The sequence below is a fragment of the Megalopta genalis genome, chromosome 19, assembly GCF_051020955.1.
Source record: "Megalopta genalis isolate 19385.01 chromosome 19, iyMegGena1_principal, whole genome shotgun sequence".
Lineage (NCBI taxonomy): Eukaryota > Metazoa > Arthropoda > Insecta > Hymenoptera > Halictidae > Megalopta > Megalopta genalis.
The window spans coordinates 4,719,479-4,747,014 of NC_135031.1; positions in this window are offsets into that span (position 1 = coordinate 4,719,479).

The window sequence follows — 27,536 nt, forward strand, 5'->3', positions numbered from 1 at the left end:
CTTAGTTTCTTAGTTTCTTAGTTTCTTAGTTCCTTAGTTTCTTAGTTTCTTAGTTTCTTAGTTTCTTAGTTTCTTAGTTTCTTAGTTTCTTAGTTTGTCTGTTTGTCAGTTTCTTAGTTTCTTAGTTTCTTAGTTTCTTAGTTTCTTAGTTTCTTAGTTTCTTAGTTTCTTAGTTTCTTAGTTTCTTAGTTTCTTAGTTTCTTAGTTTCTTAGTTTCTTAGCTTCTTAGTTTCTTAGTTTCTTAGTTTCTTAGTTTCTTAGTTTCTTAGTTTCTTAGTTTCTTAGTTTCTTAGTTTCTTAGTTTCTTAGTTTCTTAGTTTCTTAGTTTCATAGTTTCATAGTTTCTTAGTTTCTTAGTTTCTTAGTTTCTTAGTTTCTTAGTTTCTTAGTTTCTTAGTTTCTTAGTTTCTTAGTTTCTTAGTTTCTTAGTTTCTTAGTTTCTTAGTTTCTTAGTTTCTTAGTTTCTTAGTTTCTTAGTTTCTTAGTTTCTTAGTTTCTTAGTTTCTTAGTTTCTTAGTTTCTTAGTTTCTTAGTTTCTTAGTTTCTTAGTTTCTTAGTTTCTTAGTTTCTTAGTTTCTTAGTTTCTTAGTTTCTTAGTTTCTTAGTTTCTTAGTTTCTTAGTTTCTTAGTTTCTTAGTTTCTTAGTTTCTTAGTTTCTTAGTTTCTTAGTTTCTTAGTTTCTTAGTTTCTTAGTTTCTTAGTTTCTTAGTTTCTTAGTTTCTTAGTTTCTTAGTTTCTTAGTTTCTTAGTTTCTTAGTTTGTCAGTTTGTTCGTTTCTTAGTTTGTCAGTTTGTTCGTTTCTTAGTTTGTCAGTTTGTTCGTTTCTTAGTTTCTTAGTTTCTTAGTTTCTTAGTTTCTTAGTTTCTTAGTTTCTTAGTTTCTTAGTTTCTTAGTTTCTTAGTTTCTTAGTTTGTCAGTTTGTTCGTTTCTTAGTTTGTCAGTTTGTTCGTTTCTTAGTTTCTTAGTTTCTTAGTTTCTTAGTTTCTTAGTTTCTTAGTTTCTTAGTTTCTTAGTTTCTTAGTTTCTTAGTTTCTTAGCTTCTTAGTTTTTTTAGTTTCTTAGTTTCTTAGTTTCTTAGTTTCTTAGTTTCTTAGTTTCTTAGTTTCTTAGTTTCTTAGTTTCTTAGTTTCTTAGTTTCTTAGTTTCTTAGTTTCTTAGTTTCTTAGTTTCTTAGTTTCTTAGTTTCTTAGTTTTCTAGTTTCTTAGTTTCCTAGTTTCTCAGTTTCTTAGTTTCTTAGTTTCTTAGTTTCTTAGTTTCTTAGTTTCTTAGTTTCTTAGTTTCTTAGTTTCTTAGTTTCTTAGTTTCTCAGTTTCTTAGTTTCTTAGTTTCTTAGTTTCTTAGTTTCTTAGTTTCTTAGTTTCTTAGTTTCTTAGTTTCTTAGTTTCTTAGTTTCTTAGTTTCTTAGTTTCTTAGTTTGTCAGTTTGTCAGTTTGTCAGTTTCTTAGTTTCTTAGTTTCTTAGTTTCTTAGTTTCTTAATTTCTTAGTTTCTTAGTTTCTTAGTTTCTTAGTTTCTTAGTTTCTTAGTTTCTTAGCTTCTTAGTTTCTTAGTTTCTTAGTTTCTTAGTTTCTTAGTTTCTTAGTTTCTTAGTTTCTTAGTTTCTTAGTTTCTTAGTTTCTTAGTTTCTTAGTTTCATAGTTTCTTAGTTTCTTAGTTTCTTAGTTTCTTAGTTTCTTAGTTTCTTAATTTCTTAGTTTCTTAGTTTCTTAGTTTCTTAGTTTCTTAGTTTCTTAGTTTCTTAGTTTCTTAGTTTCTTAGTTTCTTAGTTTCTTAGTTTCTTAGTTTCTTAGTTTCTTAGTTTCTTAGTTTCTTAGTTTCTTAGTTTCTTAGTTTCTTAGTTTCTTAGTTTCTTAGTTTCTTAGTTTCTTAGTTTCATAGTTTCTTAGTTTCTTAGTTTCTTAGTTTCTTAGTTTCTTAGTTTGTCAGTTTGTTCGTTTCTTAGTTTGTCAGTTTGTTCGTTTCTTAGTTTCTTAGTTTCTTAGTTTCTTAGTTTCTTAGTTTCTTAGTTTCTTAGTTTCTTAGTTTCTTAGTTTCTTAGTTTCTTAGTTTCTTAGTTTCTTAGTTTCTTAGTTTCTTAGTTTCTTAGTTTCTTAGTTTCTTAGTTTCTTAGTTTCTTAGTTTCTTAGTTTCTTAGTTTCTTAGTTTCTTAGTTTCTTAGTTTCTTAGTTTCTTAGTTTCTTAGTTTCTTAGTTTCTTAGTTTCTTAGTTTTTTAGTTTCTTAGTTTCTTAGTTTGTCAGTTTGTTCGTTTCTTAGTTTGTCAGTTTGTTCGTTTCTTAGTTTTTTAGTTTCTTAGTTTCTTAGTTTCTTAGTTTCTTAGTTTCTTAGTTTCTTAGTTTCTTAGTTTCTTAGTTTCTTAGTTTCTTAGTTTCTTAGTTTCTTAGTTTCATAGTTTCTTAGTTTCTTAGTTTCTTAGTTTCTTAGTTTCTTAGTTTGTCAGTTTGTTCGTTTCTTAGTTTGTCAGTTTGTTCGTTTCTTAGTTTCTTAGTTTCTTAGTTTCTTAGTTTCTTAGTTTCTTAGTTTCTTAGTTTCTTAGTTTCTTAGTTTCTTAGTTTCTTAGTTTCTTAGTTTCTTAGTTTCTTAGTTTCTTAGTTTCTTAGTTTCTTAGTTTCTTAGTTTCTTAGTTTCTTAGTTTCTTAGTTTCTTAGTTTCTTAGTTTCTTAGTTTCTTAGTTTCTTAGTTTCTTAGTTTCTTAGTTTCTTAGTTTCTTAGTTTCTTAGTTTTTTAGTTTCTTAGTTTCTTAGTTTGTCAGTTTGTTCGTTTCTTAGTTTGTCAGTTTGTTCGTTTCTTAGTTTTTTAGTTTCTTAGTTTCTTAGTTTCTTAGTTTCTTAGTTTCTTAGTTTCTTAGTTTCTTAGTTTCTTAGTTTCTTAGTTTCTTAGTTTCTTAGTTTCTTAGTTTCTTAGTTTCTTAGTTTCTTAGTTTCTTAGTTTCTTAGTTTCTTAGTTTCTTAGTTTCTTAGTTTCCTAGTTTCTTAGTTTCCTAGTTTCTCAGTTTCTCAGTTTCTCAGTTTCTCAGTTTCTTAGTTTGTTAGTTTCTTAGTTTCTTAGTTTCTTAGTTTCTTAGTTTCTTAGTTTCTTAGTTTCTTACTTTCTTAGATTCTTAGTTTCTTAGTTTCTTAGTTTCTTAGTTCCTTAGTTTCTTAGTTTCTTAGTTTCTTAGTTTCTTAGTTTCTTAGTTTCTTAGTTTCTTAGTTTCTTAGTTTCTTAGTTTGTCTGTTTGTCAGTTTCTTAGTTTCTTAGTTTCTTAGTTTCTTAGTTTCTTAGTTTCTTAATTTCTTAGTTTCTTAGTTTCTTAGTTTCTTAGTTTCTTAGTTTCTTAGTTTCTTAGCTTCTTAGTTTCTTAGTTTCTTAGTTTCTTAGTTTCTTAGTTTCTTAGTTTCTTAGTTTCTTAGTTTCTTAGTTTCTTAGTTTCTTAGTTTCTTAGTTTCTTAGTTTCTTAGTTTCATAGTTTCATAGTTTCTTAGTTTCTTAGTTTCTTAGTTTCTTAGTTTCTTAGTTTCTTAGTTTCTTAGTTTCTTAGTTTCTTAGTTTCTTAGTTTCTTAGTTTCTTAGTTTCTTAGTTTCTTAGTTTCTTAGTTTCTTAGTTTCTTAGTTTCTTAGTTTCTTAGTTTCTTAGTTTCTTAGTTTCTTAGTTTCTTAGTTTCTTAGTTTCTTAGTTTCTTAGTTTCTTAGTTTCTTAGTTTCTTAGTTTCTTAGTTTCTTAGTTTCTTAGTTTCTTAGTTTCTTAGTTTCTTAGTTTCTTAGTTTTTTAGTTTCTTAGTTTCTTAGTTTGTCAGTTTGTTCGTTTCTTAGTTTGTCAGTTTGTTCGTTTCTTAGTTTTTTAGTTTCTTAGTTTCTTAGTTTCTTAGTTTCTTAGTTTCTTAGTTTCTTAGTTTCTTAGTTTCTTAGTTTCTTAGTTTCTTAGTTTCTTAGTTTCTTAGTTTCTTAGTTTCTTAGTTTCTTAGTTTCTTAGTTTCTTAGTTTCTTAGTTTCTTAGTTTCTTAGCTTCTTAGTTTCTTAGTTTCCTAGTTTCTTAGTTTCCTAGTTTCTCAGTTTCTCAGTTTCTCAGTTTCTCAGTTTCTTAGTTTGTTAGTTTCTTAGTTTCTTAGTTTCTTAGTTTCTTAGTTTCTTAGTTTCTTAGTTTCTTACTTTCTTAGATTCTTAGTTTCTTAGTTTCTTAGTTTCTTAGTTCCTTAGTTTCTTAGTTTCTTAGTTTCTTAGTTTCTTAGTTTCTTAGTTTCTTAGTTTCTTAGTTTGTCTGTTTGTCAGTTTCTTAGTTTCTTAGTTTCTTAGTTTCTTAGTTTCTTAGTTTCTTAGTTTCTTAGTTTCTTAGTTTCTTAGTTTCTTAGTTTCTTAGTTTCTTAGTTTCTTAGCTTCTTAGTTTCTTAGTTTCTTAGTTTCTTAGTTTCTTAGTTTCTTAGTTTCTTAGTTTCTTAGTTTCTTAGTTTCTTAGTTTCTTAGTTTCTTAGTTTCTTAGTTTCATAGTTTCATAGTTTCTTAGTTTCTTAGTTTCTTAGTTTCTTAGTTTCTTAGTTTCTTAGTTTCTTAGTTTCTTAGTTTCTTAGTTTCTTAGTTTCTTAGTTTCTTAGTTTCTTAGTTTCTTAGTTTCTTAGTTTCTTAGTTTCTTAGTTTCTTAGTTTCTTAGTTTCTTAGTTTCTTAGTTTCTTAGTTTCTTAGTTTCTTAGTTTCTTAGTTTCTTAGTTTCTTAGTTTCTTAGTTTCTTAGTTTCTTAGTTTCTTAGTTTCTTAGTTTCTTAGTTTCTTAGTTTCTTAGTTTCTTAGTTTCTTAGTTTCTTAGTTTCTTAGTTTCTTAGTTTCTTAGTTTCTTAGTTTCTTAGTTTCTTAGTTTCTTAGTTTCTTAGTTTCTTAGTTTCTTAGTTTCTTAGTTTCTTAGTTTCTTAGTTTCTTAGTTTGTCAGTTTGTTCGTTTCTTAGTTTGTCAGTTTGTTCGTTTCTTAGTTTGTCAGTTTGTTCGTTTCTTAGTTTCTTAGTTTCTTAGTTTCTTAGTTTCTTAGTTTCTTAGTTTCTTAGTTTCTTAGTTTCTTAGTTTCTTAGTTTGTCAGTTTGTTCGTTTCTTAGTTTGTCAGTTTGTTCGTTTCTTAGTTTCTTAGTTTCTTAGTTTCTTAGTTTCTTAGTTTCTTAGTTTCTTAGTTTCTTAGTTTCTTAGTTTCTTAGTTTCTTAGCTTCTTAGTTTTTTTAGTTTCTTAGTTTCTTAGTTTCTTAGTTTCTTAGTTTCTTAGTTTCTTAGTTTCTTAGTTTCTTAGTTTCTTAGTTTCTTAGTTTCTTAGTTTCTTAGTTTCTTAGTTTCTTAGTTTCTTAGTTTCTTAGTTTCTTAGTTTCTTAGTTTTCTAGTTTCTTAGTTTCCTAGTTTCTCAGTTTCTTAGTTTCTTAGTTTCTTAGTTTCTTAGTTTCTTAGTTTCTTAGTTTCTTAGTTTCTTAGTTTCTTAGTTTCTTAGTTTCTCAGTTTCTTAGTTTCTTAGTTTCTTAGTTTCTTAGTTTCTTAGTTTCTTAGTTTCTTAGTTTCTTAGTTTCTTAGTTTCTTAGTTTCTTAGTTTCTTAGTTTCTTAGTTTCTTAGTTTCTTAGTTTCTTAGTTTCTTAGTTTCTTAGTTTCTTAGTTTCTTAGTTTCTTAGTTTCTTAGTTTCTTAGTTTCTTAGTTTCTTAGTTTCTTAGTTTCTTAGTTTCTTAGTTTCTTAGTTTCTTAGTTTCTTAGTTTCTTAGTTTCTTAGTTTCTTAGTTTCTTAGTTTCTTAGTTTCTTAGTTTCTTAGTTTCTTAGTTTCTTAGTTTCTTAGTTTGTCAGTTTGTTCGTTTCTTAGTTTGTCAGTTTGTTCGTTTCTTAGTTTCTTAGTTTCTTAGTTTCTTAGTTTCTTAGTTTCTTAGTTTCTTAGTTTTTTAGTTTCTTAGTTTCTTAGTTTCTTAGTTTCTTAGTTTCTTAGTTTCTTAGTTTCTTAGTTTCTTAGTTTCTTAGTTTCTTAGTTTCTTAGTTTCTTAGTTTCTTAGTTTCTTAGTTTCTTAGTTTTTTAGTTTCCTAGTTTCTTAGTTTCTTAGTTTCTTAGTTTCTTAGTTTCTTAGTTTCTTAGTTTCTTAGTTCCTTAGTTTCTTAGTTTCTTAGTTTCTTAGTTTCTTAGTTTCTTAGTTTCTTAGTTTCTTAGTTTGTCAGTTTGTCAGTTTGTCAGTTTCTTAGTTTCTTAGTTTCTTAGTTTCTTAGTTTCTTAATTTCTTAGTTTCTTAGTTTCTTAGTTTCTTAGTTTCTTAGTTTCTTAGTTTCTTAGTTTCTTAGTTTCTTAGTTTCTTAGTTTCTTAGTTTCTTAGTTTCTTAGTTTCTTAGTTTCTTAGTTTCTTAGTTTCTTAGTTTCTTAGTTTCTTAGTTTCTTAGTTTCTTAGTTTCTTAGTTTCTTAGTTTCTTAGTTTCTTAGTTTCTTAGTTTCTTAGTTTCTTAGTTTCTTAGTTTCTTAGTTTCTTAGTTTCTTAGTTTCTTAGTTTCTTAGTTTCTTAGTTTCTTAGTTTCTTAGTTTCTTAGTTTCTTAGTTTCTTAGTTTCTTAGTTTCTTAGTTTCTTAGTTTCTTAGTTTCTTAGTTTTTTAGTTTCTTAGTTTCTTAGTTTCTTAGTTTCTTAGTTTCTTTGTTTCTTAGTTTCTTAGTTTTTTAGTTTCTTAGTTTCTTAGTTTCTTAGTTTCTTAGTTTCTTAGTTTCTTAGTTTCTTAGTTTCTTAGTTTCTTAGTTTCTTAGTTTCTTAGTTTCTTAGTTTCTTACTTTCTTACTTTCTTGGTTTCTTAGTTTCTTAGTTTCTTAGTTTCTTAGTTTCTTAGTTTCTTAGTTTCTTAGTTTCTTAGTTTCTTAGTTTCTTAGTTTCTTAGTTTCTTAGTTTCTTAGTTTCTTAGATTCTTAGTTTCTTAGTTTCTTAGTTTCTTAGTTTCTTAGTTTCTTAGTTTCTTAGTTTCTTAGTTTCTTAGTTTCTTAATTTCTTAGTTTCTTAGTTTCTTAGTTTCTTAGTTTCTTAGTTTCTTAGTTTCTTAGTTTCTTAGTTTCTTAGTTTCTTAGTTTCTTAGTTTCTTAGTTTCTTAGTTTCTTAGTTTCTTAGTTTCTTAGTTTCTTAGTTTCTTAGTTTCTTAGTTTCTTACTTTCTTAGTTTCTTAGTTTCTTAGTTTCTTAGTTTCTTAGTTTCTTAGTTTCTTAGTTTCTTAGTTTCTTAGTTTCATAGTTTCTTAGTTTCTTAGTTTCTTAGTTTCTTAGTTTCTTAGTTTCTTAGTTTCTTAGTTTCTTAGTTTGTCAGTTTGTTCGTTTCTTAGTTTGTCAGTTTGTTCGTTTCTTAGTTTCTTAGTTTCTTAGTTTCTTAGTTTCTTAGTTTCTTAGTTTCTTAGTTTCTTAGTTTCTTAGTTTCTTAGTTTCTTAGTTTCCTAGTTTCTTAGTTTCCTAGTTTCTCAGTTTCTTAGTTTCTTAGTTTCTTAGTTTCTTAGTTTCTTAGTTTCTTAGTTTCTTAGTTTCTTAGTTTCTTAGTTTCTTAGTTTCTTAGTTTCTTAGTTTCTCAGTTTCTTACTTTCTTAGTTTCTAAGTTTCTTAGTTTCTTAGTTTCTTAGTTTCTTAGTTTCTTAGTTTCTTAGTTTCTTAGTTTCTTAGTTTCTTAGTTTCTTAGTTTCTTAGTTTCTTAGTTTCTTAGTTTCTTAGTTTCTTAGTTTCTTAGTTTCTTAGTTTCTTAGTTTCTTAGTTTCTTAGTTTCTTAGTTTCTTAGTTTCTTAGTTTCTTAGTTTGTCAGTTTGTTCGTTTCTTAGTTTGTCAGTTTGTTCGTTTCTTAGTTTGTCAGTTTGTTCGTTTCTTAGTTTCTTAGTTTCTTAGTTTCTTAGTTTCTTAGTTTCTTAGTTTGTCAGTTTGTTCGTTTCTTAGTTTGTCAGTTTGTTCGTTTCTTAGTTTCTTAGTTTCTTAGTTTCTTAGTTTCTTAGTTTCTTAGTTTCTTAGTTTCTTAGTTTCTTAGTTTCTTAGTTTCTTAGTTTCTTAGTTTCTTAATTTCTTAGTTTCTTAGTTTCTTAGTTTCTTAGTTTCTTAGTTTCTTAGTTTCTTAGTTTCTTAGTTTCTTAGTTTCTTAGCTTCTTAGTTTCTTAGTTTCTTAGTTTCTTAGTTTCTTAGTTTCTTAGTTTCTTAGTTTCTTAGTTTCTTAGTTTCTTAGTTTCTTAGTATCTTAGTTTCTTAGTTTCTTAGTTTCTTAGTTTCTTAGTTTCTTAGTTTCTTAGTTTCTTAGTTTCTTAGTTTCTTAGTTTCTTAGTTTCCTAGTTTCTTAGTTTCTTAGTTTCCTAGTTTCTCAGTTTCTTAGTTTCTTAGTTTCTTAGTTTCTTAGTTTCTTAGTTTCTTAGTTTCTCAGTTTCTTAGTTTCTTAGTTTCTTAGTTTCTTAGTTTCTTAGTTTCTTAGTTTCTTAGTTTCTTAGTTTCTCAGTTTCTTAGTTCCTTAGTTTCTTAGTTTCTTAGTTTCTTAGTTTCTTAGTTTCTTAGTTTCTTAGTTTCTTAGTTTCTTAGTTTCTTAGTTTGTCAGTTTGTTCGTTTCTTAGTTTGTCAGTTTGTTCGTTTCTTAGTTTCTTAGTTTCTTAGTTTCTTAGTTTCTTAGTTTCTTAGTTTCATAGTTTCTTAGTTTCTTAGTTTCTTAGTTTCTTAGTTTCTTAGTTTCTTAGTTTCTTAGTTTCTTAGTTTCTTAATTTCTTAGTTTCTTAGTTTCTTAGTTTCTTAGTTTCTTAGTTTCTTAGTTTCTTAGTTTCTTAGTTTCTTAGTTTCTTAGTTTCTTAGTTTCTTAGTTTCTTAGTTTCTTAGTTTCTTAGTTTCTTAGTTTCTTAGTTTCTTAGTTTCTTAGTTTCTTAGTTTCTTAGTTTGTCAGTTTGTTCGTTTCTTAGTTTGTCAGTTTGTTCGTTTCTTAGTTTCTTAGTTTCTTAGTTTCTTAGTTTCTTAGTTTCTTAGTTTCTTAGTTTCTTAGTTTCTTAGTTTCTTAGTTTCTTAGTTTCTTAGTTTCTTAGTTTCTTAGTTTCTTAGTTTCTTAGTTTCTTAGTTTCTTAGTTTCTTAGTTTCTTAGTTTCTTAGTTTCTTAGTTTCTTAGTTTCTTAGTTTCTTAGTTTCTTAGTTTCTTAGTTTCTTAGTTTCTTAGTTTGTCAGTTTGTTCGTTTCTTAGTTTGTCAGTTTGTTCGTTTCTTAGTTTCTTAGTTTCTTAGTTTCTTAGTTTCTTAGTTTCTTAGTTTTTTAGTTTCTTAGTTTCTTAGTTTCTTAGTTTCTTAGTTTCTTAGTTTCTTAGTTTCTTAGTTTCTTAGTTTCTTAGTTTCTTAGTTTCTTAGTTTCTTAGTTTCTTAGTTTCTTAGTTTCTTAGTTTCTTAGTTTCTTAGTTTCTTAGTTTCTTAGTTTCTTAGTTTCTTAGTTTCTTAGTTTCTTAGTTTCTTAGTTTCTTAGTTTCTTAGTTTCTTAGTTTCTTAGTTTCTTAGTTTCTTAGTTTCTTAGTTTCTTAGTTTCTTAGTTTCTTAGTTTCTTAGTTTCTTAGTTTCTTAGTTTCTTAGTTTCTTAGTTTCTTAGTTTCTTAGTTTCTTAGTTTCTTAGTTTCTTAGTTTCTTAGTTTCTTAGTTTCTTAGTTTCTTAGTTTCTTAGTTTCTTAGTTTCTTAGTTTCCTAGTTTCTTAGTTTCCTAGTTTCTCAGTTTCTCAGTTTCTCAGTTTCTTAGTTTCTTAGTTTCTTAATTTCTTAGTTTCTTAGTTTCTTAGTTTCGTAGTTTCTCAGTTTCTTAGTTTCTTAGTTTCTTCGTTTCTTAGTTTCTTCGTTTCTTAGTTTCTTAGTTTCTTAGTTTCTTAGTTTCTTAGTTTCTTAGTTTCTTAGTTTCTTAGTTTCTTAGTTTCTTAGTTTCTTAGTTTCTTAGTTTCTTAGTTTCTTAGTTTGTCAGTTTGTTCGTTTCTTAGTTTGTCAGTTTGTTCGTTTCTTAGTTTCTTAGTTTCTTAGTTTCTTAGTTTCTTAGTTTCTTAGTTTCTTAGTTTCTTAGTTTCTTAGTTTCTTAGTTTCTTAGTTTCTTAGTTTCTTAGTTTCTTAGTTTCTTAGTTTCTTAGTTTCTTAGTTTCTTAGTTTTTTAGTTTCTTAGTTTCTTAGTTTCTTAGTTTCTTAGTTTCTTAGTTTCTTAGTTTCTTAGTTTCTTAGTTTCTTAGTTTCTTAGTTTCTTAGTTTCTTAGTTTCTTAGTTTCTTACTTTCTTAGTTTCTTACTTTCTTAGTTTCTTAGTTTCTTAGTTTCTTAGTTTCTTAGTTTCTTAGTTTCTTAGTTTCTTAGTTTCCTAGTTTCTTAGTTTCTTAGTTTCCTAGTTTCTCAGTTTCTTAGTTTCTTAGTTTCTTAGTTTCTTAGTTTCTTAGTTTCTTAGTTTCTTAGTTTCTTAGTTTCTCAGTTTCTTAGTTTCTCAGTTTCTCAGTTTCTTTGTTTCTTAGTTTCTTAGTTTCTTAGTTTCTTAGTTTCTTAGTTTCTTAGTTTCTTAGTTTCTTAGTTTCTTAGTTTCTTAGTTTCTTAGTTTCTTAGTTTCTTAGTTTCTTAGTTTCTTAGTTTCTTAGTTTCTTAGTTTCTTAGTTTCTTAGTTTCTTAGTTTCTTAGTTTCTTAGTTTCTTAGTTTCTTAGTTTCTTAGTTTCTTAGTTTCTTAGTTTCTTAGTTTCTTAGTTTCTTAGTTTCTTAGTTTCTTAGTTTCTTAGTTTCTTAGTTTCTTAGTTTCTTGGTTTCTTAGTTTCTTAGTTTCTTAGTTTCTTAGTTTCTTAGTTTCTTAGTTTCTTAGTTTCTTAGTTTCTTAGTTTCTTAGTTTCTTAGTTTCTTAGTTTGTCAGTTTGTTCGTTTCTTAGTTTGTCAGTTTGTTCGTTTCTTAGTTTCTTAGTTTCTTAGTTTCTTAGTGTCTTAGTTTCTTAGTTTCTTAGTTTCTTAGTTTCTTAGTTTCTTAGTATCCTAGTTTCTTAGTTTCCTAGTTTCTTAGTTTCTTAGTTCCTTAGTTTCTTAGTTTCTTAGTTTCTTAGTTTCTTAGTTTCTTAGTTTCTTAGTTTCTTAGTTTCTTAGTTTCTTAGTTTCTTAATTTCTTAGTTTCTTAGTTTCTTAGTTTCTTAGTTTCTTAGTTTCTTAGTTTCTTAGTTTCTTAGTTTCTTAGTTTCTTAGTTTCTTAGTTTCCTAGTTTCTTAGTTTCTTAGTTTCTTAGTTTCTTAGTTTCTTAGTTTCTTAGTTTCTTAGTTTGTCAGTTAGTTCGTTTCTTAGTTTGTCAGTTTGTTCGTTTCTTAGTTTCTTAGTTTCTTAGTTTCTTAGTTTCTTAGTTTCTTAGTTTCTTAGTTTCTTAGTTTCTTAGTTTCTTAGTTTCTTAGTATCCTAGTTTCTTAGTTTCCTAGTTTCTTAGTTTCTTAGTTCCTTAGTTTCTTAGTTTCTTAGTTTCTTAGTTTCTTAGTTTCTTAGTTTCTTAGTTTCTTAGTTTGTCAGTTTGTCAGTTTGTCAGTTTCTTAGTTTCTTAGTTTCTTAGTTTCTTAGTTTCTTAATTTCTTAGTTTCTTAGTTTCTTAGTTTCTTAGTTTCTTAGTTTCTTAGTTTCTTAGTTTCTTAGTTTCTTAGCTTCTTAGTTTCTTAGTTTCTTAGTTTCTTAGTTTCTTAGTTTCTTAGTTTCTTAGTTTCTTAGTTTCTTAGTTTCTTAGTTTCTTAGTTTCTTAGTTTCTTAGTTTCTTAGTTTCTTAGTTTCATAGTTTCTTAGTTTCTTAGTTTCTTAGTTTCTTAGTTTCTTAGTTTCTTAGTTTCTTAGTTTCTTAGTTTCTTAGTTTCTTAATTTCTTAGTTTCTTAGTTTCTTAGTTTCTTAGTTTCTTAGTTTCTTAGTTTCTTAGTTTCTTAGTTTCTTAGTTTCTTAGTTTCTTAGTTTCTTAGTTTCTTAGTTTCTTAGTTTCTTAGTTTGTCAGTTTGTTCGTTTCTTAGTTTGTCAGTTTGTTCGTTTCTTAGTTTCTTAGTTTCTTAGTTTCTTAGTTTCTTAGTTTCTTAGTTTCTTAGTTTCTTAGTTTCTTAGTTTCTTAGTTTCTTAGTTTCTTAGTTTCTTTGTTTCTTAGTTTCTTAGTTTCTTAGTTTCTTAGTTTCTTAGTTTCTTAGTTTCTTAGTTTCTTAGTTTCTTAGTTTCTTAGTTTCTTAGTTTCTTAGTTTCTTAGTTTCTTAGTTTCTTAGTTTCTTAGTTTCTTAGTTTCTTAGTTTCTTAGTTTCATAGTTTCATAGTTTCTTAGTTTCCTAATTTCTTAGTTTCTTAGTTTCTTAGTTTCTTAGTTCCTTAGTTTCTTAGTTTCTTAGTTTCTTAGTTTCTTAGTTTCTTAGTTTCTTAGTTTCTTAGTTTGTCAGTTTGTCAGTTTCTTAGTTTCTCAGTTTCTTAGTTTCTTAGTTTCTTAGTTTCTTAATTTCTTAGTTTCTTAGTTTCTTAGTTTCTTAGTTTCTTAGTTTCTTAGTTTCTTAGTTTCTTAGCTTCTTAGTTTCTTAGTTTCTTAGTTTCTTAGTTTCTTAGTTTCTTAGTTTCTTAGTTTCTTAGCTTCTTAGTTTCTTAGTTTCTTAGTTTCTTAGTTTCTTAGTTTCTTAGTTTCTTAGTTTCCTAGTTTCTCAGTTTCTTAGTTTCTTAGTTTCTTAGTTTCTTAGTTTCTTAGTTTCTTAGTTTCTCAGTTTCTTAGTTTCTTAGTTTCTTAGTTTCTTAGTTTCTTAGTTTCTTAGTTTCTTAGTTTCTTAGTTTCTTAGTTTCTCAGTTTCTTAGTTCCTTAGTTTCTTAGTTTCTTAGTTTCTTAGTTTCTTAGTTTCTTAGTTTCATAGTTTCTTAGTTTCTTAGTTTCTTAGTTTCTTAGTTTGTCAGTTTGTTCGTTTCTTAGTTTGTCAGTTTGTTCGTTTCTTAGTTTCTTAGTTTCTTAGTTTCTTAGTTTCTTAGTTTCTTAGTTTCATAGTTTCTTAGTTTCTTAGTTTCTTAGTTTCTTAGTTTCTTAGTTTCTTAGTTTCTTAGTTTCTTAGTTTCTTAGTTTCTTAATTTCTTAGTTTCTTAGTTTCTTAGTTTCTTAGTTTCTTAGTTTCTTAGTTTCTTAGTTTCTTAGTTTCTTAGTTTCTTAGTTTCTTAGTTTCTTAGTTTCTTAGTTTCTTAGTTTCTTAGTTTCTTAGTTTCTTAGTTTCTTAGTTTCTTAGTTTCTTAGTTTCTTAGTTTCTTAGTTTCTTAGTTTCTTAGTTTCTTAGTTTCTTAGTTTGTCAGTTTGTTCGTTTCTTAGTTTGTCAGTTTGTTCGTTTCTTAGTTTCTTAGTTTCTTAGTTTCTTAGTTTCTTAGTTTCTTAGTTTCTTAGTTTCTTAGTTTCTTAGTTTCTTAGTTTCTTAGTTTCTTAGTTTCTTAGTTTCTTAGTTTCTCAGTTTCCTAGTTTCTTAGTTTCCTAGTTTCTCAGTTTCTTAGTTTCTTAGTTTCTTAGTTTCTTAGTTTCTTAGTTTCTTAGTTTCTTAGTTGCTTAGTTTCTTAGTTTCTTAGTTTCTTAGTTTCTTAGTTTCTTAGTTTCTTAGTTTCTTAGTTTCTTAGTTTCTTAGTTTCTTAGTTTCTTAGTTTGTCAGTTTGTTCTTTTCTTAGTTTGTCAGTTTGTTCGTTTCTTAGTTTCTTAGTTTCTTAGTTTCTTAGTTTCTTAGTTTCTTAGTTTCTTAGTTTCTTAGTTTCTTAGTTTCTTAGTTTGTCAGTTAGTTCGTTTCTTAGTTTGTCAGTTTGTTCGTTTCTTAGTTTCTTAGTTTCTTAGTTTCTTAGTTTCTTAGTTTCTTAGTTTCTTAGTTTCTTAGTTTCTTAGTTTCTTAGTTTCTTAGTTTCTTAGTTTCTTAGTTTCTTAGTTTCTTAGTTTCTTAGTTTCTTAGTTTCTTAGTTTCTTAGTTTCTTAGTTTCCTAGTTTCTTAGTTTCCTAGTTTCTCAGTTTCTCAGTTTCTCAGTTTCTTAGTTTCTTAGTTTCTTAATTTCTTAGTTTCTTAGTTTCTTAGTTTCGTAGTTTCTCAGTTTCTTAGTTTCTTAGTTTCTTCGTTTCTTAGTTTCTTCGTTTCTTAGTTTCTTAGTTTCTTAGTTTCTTAGTTTCTTAGTTTCTTAGTTTCTTAGTTTCTTAGTTTCTTAGTTTCTTAGTTTCTTAGTTTCTTAGTTTCTTAGTTTCTTAGTTTCTTAGTTTCCTAGTTTCTTAGTTTCCTAGTTTCTCAGTTTCTCAGTTTCTCAGTTTCTTAGTTTCTTAGTTTCTTAATTTCTTAGTTTCTTAGTTTCTTAGTTTCGTAGTTTCTCAGTTTCTTAGTTTCTTAGTTTCTTCGTTTCTTAGTTTCTTCGTTTCTTAGTTTCTTAGTTTCTTAGTTTCTTAGTTTCTTAGTTTCTTAGTTTCTTAGTTTCTTAGTTTCTTAGTTTCTTAGTTTCTTAGTTTCTTAGTTTCTTAGTTTCTTAGTTTGTCAGTTTGTTCGTTTCTTAGTTTGTCAGTTTGTTCGTTTCTTAGTTTCTTAGTTTCTTAGTTTCTTAGTTTCTTAGTTTCTTAGTTTCTTAGTTTCTTAGTTTCTTAGTTTCTTAGTTTCTTAGTTTCTTAGTTTCTTAGTTTCTTAGTTTCTTAGTTTCTTAGTTTCTTAGTTTCTTAGTTTCTTAGTTTCTTAGTTTCTTAGTTTCTTAGTTTCTTAGTTTCTTAGTTTCTTAGTTTCTTAGTTTCTTAGTTTCTTAGTTTCTTAGTTTCTTAGTTTCTTAGTTTCTTAGTTTTTTAGTTTCTTAGTTTCTTAGTTTCTTAGTTTCTTAGTTTCTTTGTTTCTTAGTTTCTTAGTTTCTTAGTTTCTTAGTTTCTTAGTTTCTTAGTTTCTTAGTTTCTTAGTTTCTTAGTTTCTTAGTTTCTTAGTTTCTTAGTTTCTTACTTTCTTAGTTTCTTACTTTCTTAGTTTCTTAGTTTCTTAGTTTCTTAGTTTCTTAGTTTCTTAGTTTCTTAGTTTCTTAGTTTCTTAGTTTCTTAGTTTCTTAGTTTCTTAGTTTCTTAGTTTCTTAGTTTCTTAGTTTCTTAGTTTCTTAGTTTCTTAGTTTCTTAGTTTCTTAGTTTCTTAGTTTCTTAGTTTCTTAGTTTCTTAGTTTCTTAGTTTCTTAGTTTCTTAGTTTCTTAGTTTCTTAGTTTCTTAGTTTCTTAGTTTCTTAGTTTCTTAGTTTCTTAGTTTCTTAGTTTCTTAGTTTCTTAGTTTCTTAGTTTCTTAGTTTTTTAGTTTCTTAGTTTCTTAGTTTCTTAGTTTCTTAGTTTCTTAGTTTCTTAGTTTCTTAGTTTCTTAGTTTCTTAATTTCTTAATTTCTTAGTTTCTTAGTTTCTTAGTTTCTTATTTTCTTAGTTTCTTAGTTTCTTAGTTTCTTAGTTTCATAGTTTCATAGTTTCTTAGTTTGTTAGTTTCTTAGTTTCTTAGTTTCTTAGTTTCTTAGTTTCTTAGTTTCTTAGTTTCCTAGTTTCTTAGTTTCTTAGTTTCTTAGTTTCTTAGTTTCTTAGTTTCTTAGTTTCTTAGTTTCTTAGTTTCTTAGTTTCTTAGTTTCTTAGTTTCTTAGTTTGTCAGTTTGTCAGTTTGTCAGTTTCTTAGTTTCTTAGTTTCTTGGTTTCCTAGTTTCTTAGTTTCTTAGTTTCTTAGTTTCTTAGTTTCTTAGTTTCTTAGTTTCTTAGTTTCTTAGTTTCTTAGTTTCATAGTTTCATAGTTTCTTAGTTTCTTAGTTTCTTAGTTTCTTAGTTTCTTAGTTTCTTAGTTTCTTAGTTTCTTAGCTTCTTAGTTTCTTAGTTTCTTAGTTTCTTAGTTTCTTAGTTTCTTAGTTTCTTAGTTTCTTAGTTTCTTAGCTTCTTAGTTTCTCAGTTTCTCAGTTTCTCAGTTTCTTAGTTTCTTAGTTTCTTAATTTCTTAGTTTCTTAGTTTCTTAGTTTCGTAGTTTCTCAGTTTCTTAGTTTCTTAGTTTCTTCGTTTCTTAGTTTCTTCGTTTCTTAGTTTCTTAGTTTCTTAGTTTCTTAGTTTCTTAGTTTCTTAGTTTCTTAGTTTCTTAGTTTCTTAGTTTCTTAGTTTCTTAGTTTCTTAGCTTCTTAGTTTCTTAGTTTCTTAGTTTCTTAGTTTCTTAGTTTCTTAGTTTCTTAGTTTCTTAGTTTCTTAGCTTCTTAGTTTCTTAGTTTCTTAGTTTCTTAGTTTCTTAGTTTCTTAGTTTCTTAGTTTCTTAGTTTCTTAGTTTCTTAGTTTCTTAGTTTCTTAGTTTCTTAGTTTCTTAGTTTCTTAGTTTCTTAGTTTCTTAGTTTCTTAGTTTCTTAGTTTCTTACTTTCTTAGTTTCTTAGTTTCTTAGTTTCTTAGCTTCTTAGTTTCTTAGTTTCTTAGTTTCTTAGTTTCTTAGTTTCTTAGTTTCTTAGTTTCTTAGTTTCTTAGTTTCTTAGTTTCTTAGTTTCTTAGTTTCTTAGTTTCTTAGTTTCTTAGTTTCTTAGTTTCTTAGTTTCTTAGTTTCTTAGTTTCTTAGTTTCGTAGTTTCTTAGTTTCTTAGTTTCTTAGTTTCTTAGTTTCTTAGTTTCTTAGTTTCTTAGTTTCTTAGTTTCTTAGTTTCTTAGTTTCTTAGTTTCTTAGTTTCTTAGTTTCTTAGTTTCTTAGTTTCTTAGTTTCTTAGTTTCTTAGTTTCTTAGTTTCTTAGTTTCTTAGTTTCTTAGTTTCTTAGTTTCTTAGTTTCTTAGTTTCTTAGTTTCTTAGTTTCTTAGTTTCTTAGTTTCTTAGTTTCTTAGTTTCTTAGTTTCTTAGTTTCTTAGTTTCTTAGTTTCTTAGTTTCTTAGTTTCTTCCTTTCTTAGTTTCTTAGTTTCTTAGATTCTTAGTTTCTTAGTTTCTTAGTTTCTTAGTTTCTTAGTTTCTTAGTTTCTTAGTTTCTTAGTTTCTTAATTTCTTAATTTCTTAGTTTCTTAGTTTCTTAGTTTCTTATTTTCTTAGTTTCTTAGTTTCTTAGTTTCTTAGTTTCATAGTTTCATAGTTTCTTAGTTTGTTAGTTTCTTAGTTTCTTAGTTTCTTAGTTTCTTAGTTTCTTAGTTTCTTAGTTTCCTAGTTTCTTAGTTTCTTAGTTTCTTAGTTTCTTAGTTTCTTAGTTTCTTAGTTTCTTAGTTTCTTAGTTTCTTAGTTTCTTAGTTTCTTAGTTTCTTAGTTTGTCAGTTTGTCAGTTTGTCAGTTTCTTAGTTTCTTAGTTTCTTGGTTTCCTAGTTTCTTAGTTTCTTAGTTTCTTAGTTTCTTAGTTTCTTAGTTTCTTAGTTTCTTAGTTTCTTAGTTTCTTAGTTTCTTAGTTTCATAGTTTCATAGTTTCTTAGTTTCTTAGTTTCTTAGTTTCTTAGTTTCTTAGTTTCTTAGTTTCTTAGTTTCTTAGTTTCTTAGTTTCTTAGTTTCTTAGTTTCTTAGTTTCTTAGTTTCTTAGTTTCTTAGTTTCTTAGTTTCTTAGTTTCTTAGTTTCTTAGTTTGTCAGTTTCTTAGTTTCTTAGTTTCTTAGTTTCTTAGTTTCTTAGTTTCTTAGTTTCTTAGTTTCTTAGTTTCTTAGTTTCTTAGTTTCTTAGTTTCTTAGTTTTTTAGTTTCTTAGTTTCTTAGTTTGTCAGTTTGTTCGTTTCTTAGTTTGTCAGTTTGTTCGTTTCTTAGTTTTTTAGTTTCTTAGTTTCTTAGTTTCTTAGCTTCTTAGTTTCTTAGTTTCTTAGTTTCTTAGTTTCTTAGTTTCTTAGTTTCTTAGTTTCTTAGTTTCTTAGTTTCTTAGTTTCTTAGTTTCTTAGTTTCTTAGTTTCTTAGTTTCTTAGTTTCTTAGTTTCTTAGTTTCTTAGTTTCCTAGTTTCCTAGTTTCTTAGTTTCCTAGTTTCTCAGTTTCTCAGTTTCTCAGTTTCTTAGTTTCTTAGTTTCTTAGTTTCTTAGTTTCTTAGTTTCTTAGTTTCTTAGTTTCTTAGTTTCTTAGTTTCTTAGTTTCTTAGTTTCTTAGTTTCTTACTTTCTTAGATTCTTAGTTTCTTAGTTTCTTAGTTTCTTAGTTTCTTAGTTTCTTAGTTTCTTAGTTTCTTAGTTTCTTAGTTTCTTAGTTTCTTAGTTTCTTAGTTTCTTAGTTTCTTAGTTTCTTAGTTTCTTAGTTTCTTAGTTTCTTAGTTTCTTAGTTTCTTAGTTTCCTAGTTTCTTAGTTTCTTAGTTTCTTAGTTTCTTAGTTCCTTAGTTACTTAGTTTCTTAGTTTCTTAGTTTCTTAGTTTGTTAGTTTCTTAGTTTCTTAGTTTCTTAGTTTCTTAGTTTGTCAGTTTGTCAGTTTGTCAGTTTCTTAGTTTCTTAGTTTCTTAGTTTCTTAGTTTCTTAATTTCTTAGTTTCTTAGTTTCTTAGTTTCTTAGTTTCTTAGTTTCTTAGTTTCTTAGTTTCTTAGTTTCTTAGTTTCTTAGTTTCTTAGTTTCTTAGTTTCTTAGTTTCTTAGTTTCTTAGTTTCTTAGTTTCTTAGTTTCTTAGTTTCTTAGTTTCTTAGTTTCCTAGTTTCCTAGTTTCCTAGTTTCTCAGTTTCTTAGTTTCTTAGTTTCTTAGTTTCTTAGTTTCTTAGTTTTTTAGTTTTTAGTTTCTTAGTTTCTTAGTTTCTTAGTTTCATAGTTTCTTAGTTTCTTAGTTTCTTAGTTTCTTAGTTTCTTAGTTTCTTAGTTTCTTAGTTTCTTAGTTTCTTAGTTTCTTAGTTTCTTAGTTTCTTAGTTTCTTAGTTTCTTAGTTTCTTAGTTTCTTAGTTTGTCAGTTTGTTCGTTTCTTAGTTTGTCAGTTTGTTCGTTTCTTAGTTTCTTAGTTTCTTAGTTTCTTAGTTTCTTAGTTTCTTAGTTTCTTAGTTTCTTAGTTTCTTAGTTGCTTAGTTTCTTAGTTTCTTAGTTTCTTAGTTTCTTAGTTTCTTAGTTTCCTAGTTTCTTAGTTTCCTAGTTTCTCAGTTTCTTAGTTTCTTAGTTTCTTAGTTTCTTAGTTTCTTAGTTTCTTAGTTTCTTAGTTTCTTAGTTTCTTAGTTTCTTAGTTTCTTAGTTTCTTAGTTTCTTAGTTTCTTAGTTTCTTAGTTTCTTAGTTTCCTAGTTTCTTAGTTTCTTAGTTTCTCAGTTTCTTAGTTTCTTAGTTTCTTAGTTTCTTAGTTTCTTAGTTTCTTAGTTTCTTAGTTTCTTAGTTTCTTAGTTTCTCAGTTTCTTAGTTTCTTAGTTTCTTTGTTTCTTAGTTTCTTAGTTTCTTAGTTTCTTAGTTTCTTAGTTTCTTAGTTTCTTAGTTTCTTAGTTTCTTAGTTTCTTAGTTTCTTAGTTTCTTAGTTTCTTAGTTTCTTAGTTTCTTAGTTTCTTAGTTTCTTAGTTTCTTAGTTTCTTAGTTTCTTAGTTTCTTAGTTTCTTAGTTTCTTAGTTTCTTAGTTTCTTAGTTTCTTAGTTTCTTAGTTTCTTAGTTTCTTAGTTTCTTAGTTTGTCAGTTTCTTAGTTTCTTAGTTTCTTAGTTTCTTAGTTTCTTACTTTCTTAGTTTCTTAGTTTCTTAGTTTCTTAGTTTCTTAGTTTCTTAGTTTCTTAGTTTCTTAGTTTCTTAGTTTCTTAGTTTCTTAGTTTCTTAGTTTCTTAGTTTCCTAGTTTCCTAGTTTCTTAGTTTCCTAGTTTCTCAGTTTCTCAGTTTCTCAGTTTCTTAGTTTCTTAGTTTCTTAGTTTCTTAGTTTCTCAGTTTCTCAGTTTCTTAGTTTCCTAGTTTCTTAGTTTCTTAGTTTCTTAGTTTCTTAGTTTCTTAGTTTCTTAGTTTCTTAGTTTCTTAGTTTCTTAGTTTCTTAGTTTCTTAGTTTCTTAGTTTCTTAGTTTCTTAGTTTGTCAGTTTGTTCGTTTCTTAGTTTCTTAGTTTCTTAGTTTCTTAGTTTCTTAGTATCTTAGTTTCTTAGTTTCTTAGTTTCTTAGTTTCTTAGTTTCTTAGTTTCTTAGTTTCTTAGTTTCTTAGTTTCTTACTTTCTTAGATTCTTAGTTTCTTAGTTTCTTAGTTTCTTAGTTTCTTAGTTTCTTAGTTTCTTAGTTTCTTAGTTTCTTAGTTTCTTAGTTTCTTAGTTTCCTAGTTTCTTAGTTTCTTAGTTTCTTAGTTTCTTAGTTCCTTAGTTTCTTAGTTTCTTAGTTTCTTAGTTTCTTAGTTTCTTAGTTTCTTAGTTTCTTAGTTTCTTAGTTTCTTAGTTTCTTAGTTTGTCAGTTTGTCAGTTTGTCAGTTTCTTAGTTTCTTAGTTTCTTAGTTTCTTAGTTTCTTAGTTTCTTAGTTTCTTAGTTTCTTAGTTTCTTAGTTTCTTAGTTTCTTAGTTTCTTAGTTTCTTAGTTTCTTAGTTTCTTAGTTTCTTAATTTCTTAGTTTCTTAGTTTCTTAGTTTCTTAGTTTCTTAGTTTCTTAGTTTCATAGTTTCTTAGTTTCTTAGTTTGTCAGTTTGTCAGTTTGTCAGTTTCTTAGTTTCTTAGTTTCTTGGTTTCCTAGTTTCTTAGTTTCTTAGTTTCTTAGTTTCTTAGTTTCTTAGTTTCTTAGTTTCTTAGTTTCTTAGTTTCATAGTTTCATAGTTTCTTAGTTTCTTAGTTTCTTAGTTTCTTAGTTTCTTAGTTTCTTAGTTTCTTAGTTTCTTAGTTTCTTAGTTTCTTAGTTTCTTAGTTTCTTAGTTTCTTAGTTTCTTAGTTTCTTAGTTTCTTAGTTTCTTAGTTTGTCAGTTTCTTAGTTTCTTAGTTTCTTAGTTTCTTAGTTTCTTAGTTTCTTAGTTTCTTAGTTTCTTAGTTTCTTAGTTTCTTAGTTTCTTAGTTTCTTAGTTTCTTAGTTTCTTAGTTTCTTAGTTTCTTAGTTTCTTAGTTTCTTAGTTTCTTAGTTTCTTAGTTTCTTAGTTTCTTAGTTTCCTAGTTTCTCAGTTTCTCAGTTTCTCAGTTTCTTAGTTTCTTAGTTTCTTAGTTTCTTAGTTTCTCAGTTTCTCAGTTTCTTAGTTTCCTAGTTTCTTAGTTTCTTAGTTTCTTAGTTTCTTAGTTTCTTAGTTTCTTAGTTTCTTAGTTTCTTAGTTTCTTAGTTTCTTAGTTTCTTAGTTTCTTAGTTTCTTAGTTTCTTAGTTTCTTAGTTTGTCAGTTTGTTCGTTTCTTAGTTTGTCAGTTTGTTCGTTTCTTAGTTTCTTAGTTTCTTAGTTTCTTAGTTTCTTAGTTTCTTAGTTTCTTAGTTTCTTAGTTTCTTAGTTTCTTAGTTTCTTAGTTTCTTAGTTTCTTAGTTTCTTACTTTCTTAGATTCTTAGTTTCTTAGTTTCTTAGTTTCTTAGTTTCTTAGTTTCTTAGTTTCTTAGTTTCTTAGTTTCTTAGTTTCTTAGTTTCTTAGTTTCTTAGTTTGTCAGTTTGTTCGTTTCTTAGTTTGTCAGTTTGTTCGTTTCTTAGTTTCTTAGTTTCTTAGTTTCTTAGTTTCTTAGTTTCTTAGTTTCTTAGTTTCTTAGTTTCTTAGTTTCTTAGTTTCTTAGTTTCTTAGTTTCTTAGTTTCTTAGTTTCTTAGTTTCCTAGTTTCTTAGTTTCCTAGTTTCTCAGTTTCTTGGTTTCTTAGTTTCTTAGTTTCTTAGTTTCTTAGTTTCTTAGTTTCTTAGTTTCTTAGTTTCTCAGTTTCTTAGTTTCTTAGTTTCTTAGTTTCTTAGTTTCTTAGTTTCTTAGTTTCTTAGTTTCTTAGTTTCTTAGTTTCTTAGTTTCTTAGTTTCTTAGTTTCTTAGTTTCTTAGTTTCTTAGTTTCTTAGTTTCTTAGTTTCTTAGTTTCTTAGTTTCTTAGTTTGTCAGTTTGTTCGTTTCTTAGTTTGTCAGTTTGTTCGTTTCTTAGTTTCTTAGTTTCTTAGTTTCTTAGTTTGTCAGTTTGTCAGTTTCTTAGTTTCTTAGTTTCTTAGTTTCTTAGTTTCTTAATTTGTCAGTTTGTCAGTTTGTCAGTTTGTTCGATTCTCAGTTTCTCAGTTTCTTAGTTTCTTAGTTTCTTAGTTTCTTAGTTTCTTAGTTTCTTAGTTTCTTAGTTTCTTAGTTTCTTAGTTTCTTAGTTTCTTAGTTTCTTAGTTTCTTAGTTTCTTAGTTTCTTAGTTTCTTAGTTTCTTAGTTTCTTAGTTTCTTAGTTTCTTAGTTTCTTAGTTTCTTAGTTTCTTAGTTTCTTAGTTTCTTAGTTTCTTAGTTTCTTAGTTTCTTAGTTTCCTAGTTTCTTAGTTTCCTAGTTTCTCAGTTTCTTAGTTTCTTAGTTTCTTAGTTTCTTAGTTTCTTAGTTTTTTAGTTTTTAGTTTCTTAGTTTCTTAGTTTCTTAGTTTCTTTGTTTCTTAGTTTCTTAGTTTCTTAGTTTCTTAGTTTCTTAGTTTCTTAGTTTCTTAGTTTCTTAGTTTCTTAGTTTCTTAGTTTCTTAGTTTGTCAGTTTGTCAGTTTGTCAGTTTGTCAGTTTCTTAGTTTCTTAGTTTCTTGGTTTCCTAGTTTCTTAGTTTCTTAGTTTCTTAGTTTCTTAGTTTCTTAGTTTCTTAGTTTCTTAGTTTCTTAGTTTCATAGTTTCATAGTTTCTTAGTTTCTTAGTTTCTTAGTTTCTTAGTTTCTTAGTTTCTTAGTTTCTTAGTTTCTTAGTTTCTTAGTTTCTTAGTTTCTTAGTTTCTTAGTTTCTTAGTTTCTTAGTTTCTTAGTTTCTTAGTTTCTTAGTTTCTTAGTTTCTTAGTTTGTCAGTTTCTTAGTTTCTTAGTTTCTTAGTTTCTTAGTTTCTTAGTTTCTTAGTTTCTTAGTTTCTTAGTTTCTTAGTTTCTTAGTTTCTTAGTTTCTTAGTTTCTTAGTTTCTTAGTTTCTTAGTTTCTTAGTTTCTTAGTTTCTTAGTTTCTTAGTTTCTTAGTTTCTTAGTTTCTTAGTTTCCTAGTTTCCTAGTTTCTTAGTTTCCTAGTTTCTCAGTTTCTCAGTTTCTCAGTTTCTTAGTTTCTTAGTTTCTTAGTTTCTTAGTTTCTCAGTTTCTCAGTTTCTTAGTTTCCTAGTTTCTTAGTTTCTTAGTTTCTTAGTTTCTTAGTTTCTTAGTTTCTTAGTTTCTTAGTTTCTTAGTTTCTTAGTTTCTTAGTTTCTTAGTTTCTTAGTTTCTTAGTTTCTTAGTTTCTTAGTTTGTCAGTTTGTTCGTTTCTTAGTTTGTCAGTTTGTTCGTTTCTTAGTTTCTTAGTTTCTTAGTTTCTTAGTTTCTTAGTTTCTTAGTTTCTTAGTTTCTTAGTTTCTTAGTTTCTTAGTTTCTTAGTTTCTTAGTTTCTTACTTTCTTAGATTCTTAGTTTCTTAGTTTCTTAGTTTCTTAGTTTCTTAGTTTCTTAGTTTCTTAGTTTCTTAGTTTCTTAGTTTCTTAGTTTCTTAGTTTCTTAGTTTCTTAGTTTCTTAGATTCTTAGTTTCTTAGTTTCTTAGTTTCTTAGTTTCTTAGTTTCTTAGTTTCTTAGTTTCTTAGTTTCTTAGTTTCTTAGTTTCTTAGTTTCTTAGTTTCTTAGTTTCTTAGTTTCTTAGTTTCTTAGTTTCTTAGTTTCTTAGTTTCCTAGTTTCTTAGTTTCTTAGTTTCTTAGTTTCTTAGTTCCTTAGTTTCTTAGTTTCTTAGTTTCTTAGTTTCTTAGTTTCTTAGTTTCTTAGTTTCTTAGTTTCTTAGTTTCTTAGTTTGTCAGTTTGTCAGTTTGTCAGTTTCTTAGTTTCTTAGTTTCTTAGTTTCTTAGTTTCTTAGTTTCTTAATTTCTTAGTTTCTTAGTTTCTTAGTTTCTTAGTTTCTTAGTTTCTTAGCTTCTTATTTTCTTAGTTTCTTAGTTTCTTAGTTTCTTAGTTTCTTAGTTTCTTAGTTTCTTAGTTTCTTAGTTTCTTAGTTTCTTAGTTTCTTAGTTTCTTAGTTTCTTAGTTTCCTAGTTTCTTAGTTTCCTAGTTTCTCAGTTTCTTGGTTTCTTAGTTTCTTAGTTTCTTAGTTTCTTAGTTTCTTAGTTTCTTAGTTTCTTAGTTTCTCAGTTTCTTAGTTTCTTAGTTTCTTAGTTTCTTAGTTTCTTAGTTTCTTAGTTTCTTAGTTTCTTAGTTTCTTAGTTTCTTAGTTTCTTAGTTTCTTAGTTTCTTAGTTTCTTAGTTTGTCAGTTTGTTCGTTTCTTAGTTTGTCAGTTTGTTCGTTTCTTAGTTTCTTAGTTTCTTAGTTTCTTAATTTGTCAGTTTGTCAGTTTGTCAGTTTGTTCGATTCTCAGTTTCTCAGTTTCTTAGTTTCTTAGTTTCTTAGTTTCTTAGTTTCTTAGTTTCTTAGTTTCTTAGTTTCTTAGTTTCTTAGTTTCTTAGTTTCTTAGTTTCTTAGTTTCTTAATTTCTTAGTTTCTTAGTTTCTTAGTTTCTTAGTTTCTTAGTTTCTTAGTTTCATAGTTTCTTAGTTTCTTAGTTTCTTAGTTTCTTAGTTTCTTAGTTTCTTAGTTTCTTAGTTTCTTAGTTTCTTAGTTTCTTAGTTTCTTAGTTTCTTAGTTTCTTAATTTCTTAGTTTCTTAGTTTCTTAGTTTCTTAGTTTCTTAGTTTCTTAGTTTCTTAGTTTCTTAGTTACTTAGTTTCTTAGTTTCTTAGTTTCTTAGTTTCTTAGTTTCTTAGTTTCTTAGTTTCTTAGTTTCTTAGTTTCTTAGTTTCTTAGTTTCTTAGTTTCTTAGTTTCTTAGTTTCTTAGTTTCTTAGTTTCTTAGTTTCTTAGTTTCTTAGTTTCTTAGTTTCTTAGTTTCTTAGTTTCTTAGTTTCTTAGTTTGTCAGTTTGTTCGTTTCTTAGTTTGTCAGTTTGTTCGTTTCTTAGTTTCTTAGTTTCTTAGTTTCTTAGTTTCTTAGTTTCTTAGTTTCTTAGTTTCTTAGTTTCTTAGTTTCTTAGTTTCTTAGTTTCTTAGTTTCTTAGTTTCCTAGTTTCTTAGTTTCCTAGTTTCTCAGTTTCTTGGTTTCTTAGTTTCTTAGTTTCTTAGTTTCTTAGTTTCTTAGTTTCTTAGTTTCTTAGTTTCTCAGTTTCTTAGTTTCTTAGTTTCTTAGTTTCTTAGTTTCTTAGTTTCTTAGTTTCTTAGTTTCTTAGTTTCTTAGTTTCTTAGTTTCTTAGTTTCTTAGTTTCTTAGTTTCTTAGTTTCTTAGTTTGTCAGTTTGTTCGTTTCTTAGTTTGTCAGTTTGTTCGTTTCTTAGTTTCTTAGTTTCTTAGTTTCTTAGTTTGTCAGTTTGTCAGTTTCTTAGTTTCTTAGTTTCTTAGTTTCTTAGTTTCTTAATTTGTCAGTTTGTCAGTTTGTCAGTTTGTTCGATTCTCAGTTTCTCAGTTTCTTAGTTTCTTAGTTTCTTAGTTTCTTAGTTTCTTAGTTTCTTAGTTTCTTAGTTTCTTAGTTTCTTAGTTTCTTAGTTTCTTAGTTTCTTAGTTTCTTAGTTTCTTAGTTTCTTAGTTTCTTAGTTTCTTAGTTTCTTAGTTTCTTAGTTTCTTAGTTTCTTAGTTTCTTAGTTTCTTAGTTTCTTAGTTTCTTAGTTTCTTAGTTTCTTAGTTTCTTAGTTTCTTAGTTTCCTAGTTTCTTAGTTTCTTAGTTTCTTAGTTTCTTAGTTCCTTAGTTTCTTAGTTTCTTAGTTTCTTAGTTTCTTAGTTTCTTAGTTTCTTAGTTTCTTAGTTTCTTAGTTTCTTAGTTTGTCAGTTTGTCAGTTTGTCAGTTTCTTAGTTTCTTAGTTTCTTAGTTTCTTAGTTTCTTAGTTTCTTAATTTCTTAGTTTCTTAGTTTCTTAGTTTCTTAGTTTCTTAGTTTCTTAGCTTCTTATTTTCTTAGTTTCTTAGTTTCTTAGTTTCTTAGTTTCTTAGCTTCTTATTTTCTTAGTTTCTTAGTTTCTTAGTTTCTTAGTTTCTTAGTTTCTTAGTTTCTTAGTTTCTTAGTTTCTTAATTTCTTAGTTTCTTAGTTTCTTAGTTTCTTAGTTTCTTAGTTTCTTAGTTTCATAGTTTCTTAGTTTCTTAGTTTCTTAGTTTCTTAGTTTCTTAGTTTCTTAGTTTCTTAGTTTCTTAGTTTCTTAGTTTCTTAGTTTCTTAGTTTCTTAGTTTCTTAGTTTCTTAATTTCTTAGTTTCTTAGTTTCTTAGTTTCTTAGTTTCTTAGTTTCTTAGTTTCTTAGTTTCTTAGTTACTTAGTTTCTTAGTTTCTTAGTTTCTTAGTTTCTTAGTTTCTTAGTTTCTTAGTTTCTTAGTTTCTTAGTTTCTTAGTTTCTTAGTTTCTTAGTTTCTTAGTTTCTTAGTTTCTTAGTTTCTTAGTTTCTTAGTTTCTTAGTTTCTTAGTTTCTTAGTTTCTTAGTTTCTTAGTTTCTTAGTTTCTTAGTTTGTCAGTTTGTTCGTTTCTTAGTTTGTCAGTTTGTTCGTTTCTTAGTTTCTTAGTTTCTTAGTTTCTTAGTTTCTTAGTTTCTTAGTTTCTTAGTTTCTTAGTTTCTTAGTTTCTTAGTTTCTTAGTTTCTTAGTTTCTTAGTTTCCTAGTTTCTTAGTTTCCTAGTTTCTCAGTTTCTTGGTTTCTTAGTTTCTTAGTTTCTTAGTTTCTTAGTTTCTTAGTTTCTTAGTTTCTTAGTTTCTCAGTTTCTTAGTTTCTTAGTTTCTTAGTTTCTTAGTTTCTTAGTTTCTTAGTTTCTTAGTTTCTTAGTTTCTTAGTTTCTTAGTTTCTTAGTTTCTTAGTTTCTTAGTTTCTTAGTTTCTTAGTTTGTCAGTTTGTTCGTTTCTTAGTTTGTCAGTTTGTTCGTTTCTTAGTTTGTCAGTTTGTTCGTTTCTTAGTTTCTTAGTTTCTTAGTTTCTTAGTTTGTCAGTTTGTCAGTTTCTTAGTTTCTTAGTTTCTTAGTTTCTTAGTTTCTTAATTTGTCAGTTTGTCAGTTTGTCAGTTTGTTCGATTCTCAGTTTCTCAGTTTCTTAGTTTCTTAGTTTCTTAGTTTCTTAGTTTCTTAGTTTCTTAGTTTCTTAGTTTCTTAGTTTCTTAGTTTCTTAGTTTCTTAGTTTCTTAGTTTCTTAGTTTCTTAGTTTCTTAGTTTCTTAGTTTCTTAGTTTCTTAGTTTCTTAGTTTCTTAGTTTCTTAGTTTCTTAGTTTCTTAGTTTCTTAGTTTCTTAGTTTCTTAGTTTCTTAGTTTCTTAGTTTCTTAGTTTCTTAGTTTCTTAGTTTCTTAGTTTCTTAGTTTCCTAGTTTCTTAGTTTCCTAGTTTCTCAGTTTCTTAGTTTCTTAGTTTCTTAGTTTCTTAGTTTCTTAGTTTTTTAGTTTTTAGTTTCTTAGTTTCTTAGTTTCTTAGTTTCTTAGTTTCTTAGTTTCTTAGTTTCTTAGTTTCTTAGTTTCTTAGTTTCTTAGTTTCTTAGTTTCTTAGTTTCCTAGTTTCTTAGTTTCCTAGTTTCTCAGTTTCTTGGTTTCTTAGTTTCTTAGTTTCTTAGTTTCTTAGTTTCTTAGTTTCTTAGTTTCTTAGTTTCTCAGTTTCTTAGTTTCTTAGTTTCTTAGTTTCTTAGTTTCTTAGTTTCTTAGTTTCTTAGTTTCTTAGTTTCTTAGTTTCTTAGTTTCTTAGTTTCTTAGTTTCTTAGTTTCTTAGTTTCTTAGTTTCTTAGTTTCTTAGTTTCTTAGTTTCTTAGTTTCTTAGTTTCTTAGTTTCTTAGTTTCTTAGTTTCCTAGTTTCTTAGTTTCCTAGTTTCTCAGTTTCTTAGTTTC